This window comes from Triticum aestivum, chromosome 3D (assembly GCF_018294505.1).
Source record: "Triticum aestivum cultivar Chinese Spring chromosome 3D, IWGSC CS RefSeq v2.1, whole genome shotgun sequence".
Lineage (NCBI taxonomy): Eukaryota > Viridiplantae > Streptophyta > Magnoliopsida > Poales > Poaceae > Triticum > Triticum aestivum.
Window position 1 is genome coordinate 559283702 of NC_057802.1, and position 6428 is coordinate 559290129.

The 6428-nt window shown below is 37.0% G+C and overlaps 1 pseudogene; it reads left to right on the top strand.

Moving 5' to 3' along the window:
• The first annotated feature begins 1768 nt into the window (after positions 1-1768).
• On the top strand, positions 1769-5685 carry LOC123075419 ((S)-beta-macrocarpene synthase-like; annotated as a pseudogene).
• The last annotated feature ends 743 nt before the right edge of the window (positions 5686-6428 follow it).

Genomic DNA, 6428 nt, shown 5'->3' on the forward strand with positions numbered 1-6428 from the left:
GTACAAAGCCCAATTCCTAGGCATGACTCTCTCCCCCTTGGATCGCATGGTTTGGAAGTCATGGGCACCTCCAAAGGTTAAGTTTTTTGCTTGGTTGGCATTGCAAGATAGGATTTGGACCGCCGATCGCTTGGAACGACGAGGTTGGCCAAATTGTGGCCTTTGCAAGCTTTGCAACAGGGAACAAGAATCAGGAGCCCATCTTTTCTTCAAGTGCCGCTACACGATTCGGCTATGGAAGTCTCTCATTGAGAAGCTTGGTCTCACGCACGTGGATACATCCGACTGGCCCATGTACGATTCCGTCTACGAGTGGTGGGACAAGAGAACCGACAACCGTAACCCTAACCGGCGAGCTATGGCCTCCCTCACCATGCTCGTCCCGTGGACCATTTGGAATGAAAGAAATGCACGGATGTTCCGCCACAAGAGTGCACCACCGACCATCCTACTCGCCGCCATCGTTGAGGAGGCCAAGCTTTGGATGGCCGCGGGCGCAAAGAAATTAGAGAATATTTTTCAGGGCGAGTAATTGTCATGCCGAAAGTGTGTGGGTGCGTTGTAAATCTCTAAACTCTATTCTTTCCTTATTTAATAGATGAGGCAAATCTTATGCCTCGATTTCGAAAAGAAAAAAAGCAGGTTGTGGTCTGATAGACCAGCGTCCAAGATCCTAGCTGCTGCAGCAGCCTTCGTCCAAGTTCCATGTTGTCAGATTTTTATTAACCTATTGGGACTGATAGCCGTCGATCGGTCGATGGCTCTTAAATTTTCTATTTTGTCAGCATTGGCCTGGGGGATATTAGAATCTGGATTCTGGGAACGCCTAGCACGGACGTAGATCGTTGGATGCACTCTTAGCTAACGCACAGAATAACCTTTTTTTAATATTAGAAAACAGTGATGTTTAGATAGAAAAACAGGAAGAATGACGGCTACGTCCATTATCATATCATCATAACTTTTGAATATCCATGCATGTGTCATCGACTTCCTTTTGGAGGTATTGCATGTGTCGTAAACTTTTGACGATGTCACTTCATACGACTTTGAGAGTTCGTGTTACTGGCAACTCCAAGTGGAAAGTATGTAAAGAGCTCTGAAAACGGTATTTTTTTCGACACGTCAATGCCAAATCCTAGCTAGTGGAGTTTTAAGAAGGTGATGGTCTTCTTTTTCGTAGGGACTGCATGTGTCATGTACTTTTGACCGTGCATGCCAGTTCAAATGCTTTTGAAGGTTCGTATTAATGGAACCCCTAGTGGAAAAAAGGTAAACTCGGTCCGAGTGCACGTCAATGCCAAATCCTAGCCAGTATATTTAATTGTAATCTTGTGAAATGATGTACAACTCTGTTCAGAGCTTAAAATGCAGGAAAAGGAAAAGCTGCCGCACCGTATGTAGTGCCATTTCATATGATTAACACTTTTTTACTGGCAGCTCCAAGTCACCGGCCCTTGATAATGCTTCGGTCGTAGTTTCCACAACTGATTGGGGCTGCTAGGTGGAGCAAGTTAGATCCACGACCGAGTAATTTTTTTTGGAGTATGTCTTCTTCATGGCTGCTATATGGAGTATGTCAGAAGACTTTAATAGTTGGTCTAAGGCTAAGAGTTAGAACCGGTTCTCTCTATATATGTGCCCTTCTGCATACATGGCACAAGTACAGCTGCAATTTGTCTCTGATCTACTTCACCAAGCACGAAGCAGTATACACAAGAAGAACTGAATCGCAGCAGCACATGGAGATAGTGCTGGCCAGGAGCAGATGAGTACTTTTCATCCAAGTCTGTGGGGTGATTTCTTCCTTACTTACCAGCCCCCGTCTTCAGCGCAGGTATGTGCGAGCCGGAGATGCCTGATTTATAAAGTTTGTGATTTAACTTAAATCTAAAAACTTTTTTGTTTTGTTTTTATGGGAGTCGAGGCTTTGCGTTTTCTCCTCACAAGAACAAAATCATTGTAGTATTAATATATTAATATTTTATTTGGTGTGTATTGTTGTCCGTCCTTCTTACAAGATACACATTAGACGTTACCACCATCGATTTTGGCATGTTTTTGTTAATAGGATGGATTAATGTCATATTTTTCGAAATTTTATTGAATTCAAAAATTATGACCCAAACCATAGTTGTTCATAAGATTGACACTTATACTTGCAGCTACCTCAAATGAAAGAAAGAGCAGGAGCGTTAAGGGAACAAGTAAGGGCGATGATAAAAGATTCAAATAAAATACCAAAAATATTAGATCTTATAATGACGCTAGAACGACTTGGTTTGGACTACCATTATGAGAATGAGATCAACCAGCAACTCAACGTTGTTTTCAACTCGGATTACGATGATAATAATCTACACTTGGTTTCACTTTGGTTTTATCTTCTACAAAAAATGGATATGATGTGCCATCAGGTAAGCGTTATTTATTAATGCTATAGCAAATTAAGATTTGAACATTTTGCTACTGAATTAGAAATCGTAATGGTTTGTTATCAATCAACTTTCAGATGTATTCCAAAAATTTCAAGACCGAAAAGGAGATTTTGTGAATGTTGATACAACAAGTTTGCTAAGCTTATACAATGCGGCATATCTGAGGACCCATGGTGAGGAACTATTAGATGCGGCTATCTCTTTCGCCAAAAGACGTCTTCTGTGTGATTTAGAACTGGAATCACCTTATGCAAAGGAAGTGTGTTCTACCCTAGATACACCTCTTTTTAGAAGGGTTGGAATATTAGAAACAAGAAGTTACATATCCAAGTATGAAAATGATTCTATACGAAATGAAGCCATACTTGAGATTGCAAAACTGAATTTTAACATTCTACATATTCATTTCTGTGAGGACTTAAAAGATGTCACACTGTAAGTTTATTACAATTTCACATCCTGAAATTAATGCCAGGAACTCTTCATTTCTTGCAATCATAATAATTTCATATGGTTTATTTTTTCTCCTTATGGTAGGTGGTGGAAGGAGCTCTATGGTAAATCCAATTTGAGTTTAGTTAGAGAACGAATAGTAGAAGTGTATTTCTGGATGAATGGGGCATGCTACAAACCTCAATATTCTCATTCGAGAATTATACCGACGAAGATCACAGCTTTCATTACCATTGTAGACGATATATTTGACACATATGGTAGTACCAAAGAGAGTATGCAACTTCAAGAAGCAATTAAAAGGTCACAACATTCCTTACATTCTCGAGTTTGTTTATTTAAGACAACTAATGCCTTTAATTAAAAAAAAATCTAGCATCAATTTTGAATGTCGTATGTCAATGTACGTGTATATAAACATAAGATTAGATGAATTTAAGCTATTAAGTAGTATGGAATGCCTATGTTGCTGATATGTATATTACATAGGTACATGACTCTTTTCAGCAGGCATAATAACTAGGCATGGTATTATTGTTTCTTGAATCATTGTAAATGGTATTGTTTAATAAAATATGGCTCGTGTTAAATAAGTTCATGGTCATGAAACAACATCTCATCAAATTACTGGCTCCCAAGAAATGAAACAACTAAAAATACTAGACACAGTAGCATTTGAATGGAAATGAAGAACTGCTTAGGCCTACATTTCAAGGAATTTTTTCCATTACAGCTACTATATTTCTTGACCATACACATTAATATCATAGTAAATTGCAGGTGGGATGAAAGTGCAGTAGCTCTGCTTCCAAAGTACATGAAGAATTTCTACCTGTATTTACTAGAGACATTTGCTTCCTTCGAGGCGGAGTTAGGAGTTGACAAGACCTACCGTGTGTTTTACCTAAAAGAAACGGCAAGTACTCTATTTTATTTCACCAAACTAGCTCATTGTAAATAATTACACAATTAGAAATGAAATGTCAGTCGTCCTATAAGTATATTATGATTGTGTATTGCCAACATAGAACCACAACGGTCTAGATGTAGATATGTTATGTTTTAATATCGACATAAAGTAAAAATGTGAATATATTTTCATATAAATAATTAAATAGTATGTAAACATTTTCACTAAATAAAACAAGGTAAGGTAAAATGGGCATGTTTGGCATGAGACAAAAGTAGCATGTTTCATAGTTCTCATGGTTGGACCACAATCATTCACCATTTATTCCTTTCATTTCTAGTCATTTTATCCGGAAATGGTATTTTTATTGGTCAATGAATTATTTAATATTGTTCACTCAAAACACAGAGACCTTCTAGGTGCATAAAATTGATGAAGTTTTTTTCCTTTAAATGGAACTTATCCTGCAAGATACACCATATCATGTGAACTAATTGTTTTTTATTGCAAGTAATCTAGCTTAAACAGTCAGTACTTCTAAGAAACTATAGAACCATCTAATAATATTGTTTTTATATATACACAGCTGAAGCAATTAGTTCAAGTATACGCCGATGAACTAAAATGGCGCGATGAACATTATGTGCCGAAAACAATGAGCGAACATCTTGAAGTTTCATCTACAAGCATTGGACCCTACCTGCTAGCTTGTGCTTGAGATAACATCAGAGAAGACTTTCAAGTGGGTTCTGGAAAGTCCACAACTAATCAAGTCTTTGGTATATTTGTCCGTCTCTCAAATGATATAGTGTCAACCAAGGTATTTATCTATACTTACACAAGTGGACATGTGAATATTAATTTGGTATCTTGGAAAAAATGATGAATTTGCATGTAAAGAACTATATTATGTACGTTTAGAAGAAAAAGGAATACAAACATCAAAGCAGGCACAATTACGCTGACATTATTTTCTAGTAACTACTCCCTCCGTTCCTAAATATAAGGAGGCACAATTATTTTTCAAAAAGTCAAATGTCGAATATGTTTGACCAAATTTACAACAAAACATATAAATATTAACAATACTAAATATATAAAATATAATTCATGATGAATCTAGTGATAATGATTTGGTATATATTCTAGATATTGATATTTTTGTCTATAAACTTGGTCAAAGTTAGATAGGTTTGAATTTTTGAGAAAAAATATAATCCATGATGAACCTTATATTTAGGAACGGAGGGAGTATAATATTACGTTCACATTTGTGTTGGTGCTAGATTAAAGAAGCGAGTCCGAACCTGTCACATAGAAGAAGTAATTTGCAAATGTTATATTATTTGACACTTCGTAACAACAAGGATAAATTTGCGCACACATATATAGCTAGCATGTATGTTCTTCAAGGTACAAGTTTATTGTGACACAAACTATACACATGAATCACTTCAACCTTGATAATGCATGCATGCTAATTATACACATAGATTCGCCGGCTATGACATAATTCCGAACATATCACTAACAATCAGAACCATAAATGAAGTTATGAAAATTAAAGAAATGATATTCCCTTACAACCATATTTTGCAGCGTGAGCAAATAGGGGACCACTGCGGCTCTACCATCCAATGTTACATGAAGGAGCATAAGACAACAATGCATGATGCTTGCCAGCAGATAAAAGAACTCGCTGAAGATTCATGGAAGGATATGTTACAACATTCTTTTGCTACAACAAATCAACCAATGGTTGTGCCACGAACAATACTTAATCTTGCTAAGACTGCGGGTAATATGTACAAACATAACGATGCATACACTACTGCAGACACAATCAAAGATGCGATAAGGCTGATCTTTGTGGAGCCGATATAATAAAGTATGAAGGATTGTGCGTTGGCGATAAAAAAATTCAAGTCAGGTTCTGAAAAATGTTGACCAGAAGTTATCAACTGAGTTTACTACAATGTAATGATGTATCACTATCCTCTATCACTAGTGCGGAACCGGGCTTTAGCGTCGGTTCGTAAGGGCCTTTAGTGCCGGTTCTGCAACCGGCACTAAAGAGTGGAGACTAAAGGCCCCCCTCCCCCTTTACTACCGGTTCGCCACCACGTGGCACGAGACAGGCCCGGGTGCTGGTAGACCATTAGTACCGGTTGGTAGCACCAACCGGTACTAAATGTTTGGGGGGGGGGGTTGGTTTTAATTTTTATTTTTCCAATAATTTTGTGTTTTCCATTTAATTCTTTTTTGTTTGCTGGTATTTTACGATACTACATATTGTACACGTTATGCATATATATAAATAGATTTTTTCATAGAACTGATCATTCATATATATATATATATATATATATATATATATATATATATATATATATATATATATATATATATATATATATATATATATATATATATAATCGAATGTCTCACAACCACCATTAATTATTCACACATACACATGTATATATATACAATTTCTCCTACATGTTGCCTTGGTGCCTTCGGAGCACGATGACAAGTGGTTCATGGGGCCGGTAGCGGGTAATAGTATTCTCCTTTGGGATCTATGACCTGGTCGAGCAAAAATCCCGCTATTTCCTCTTGAAGTG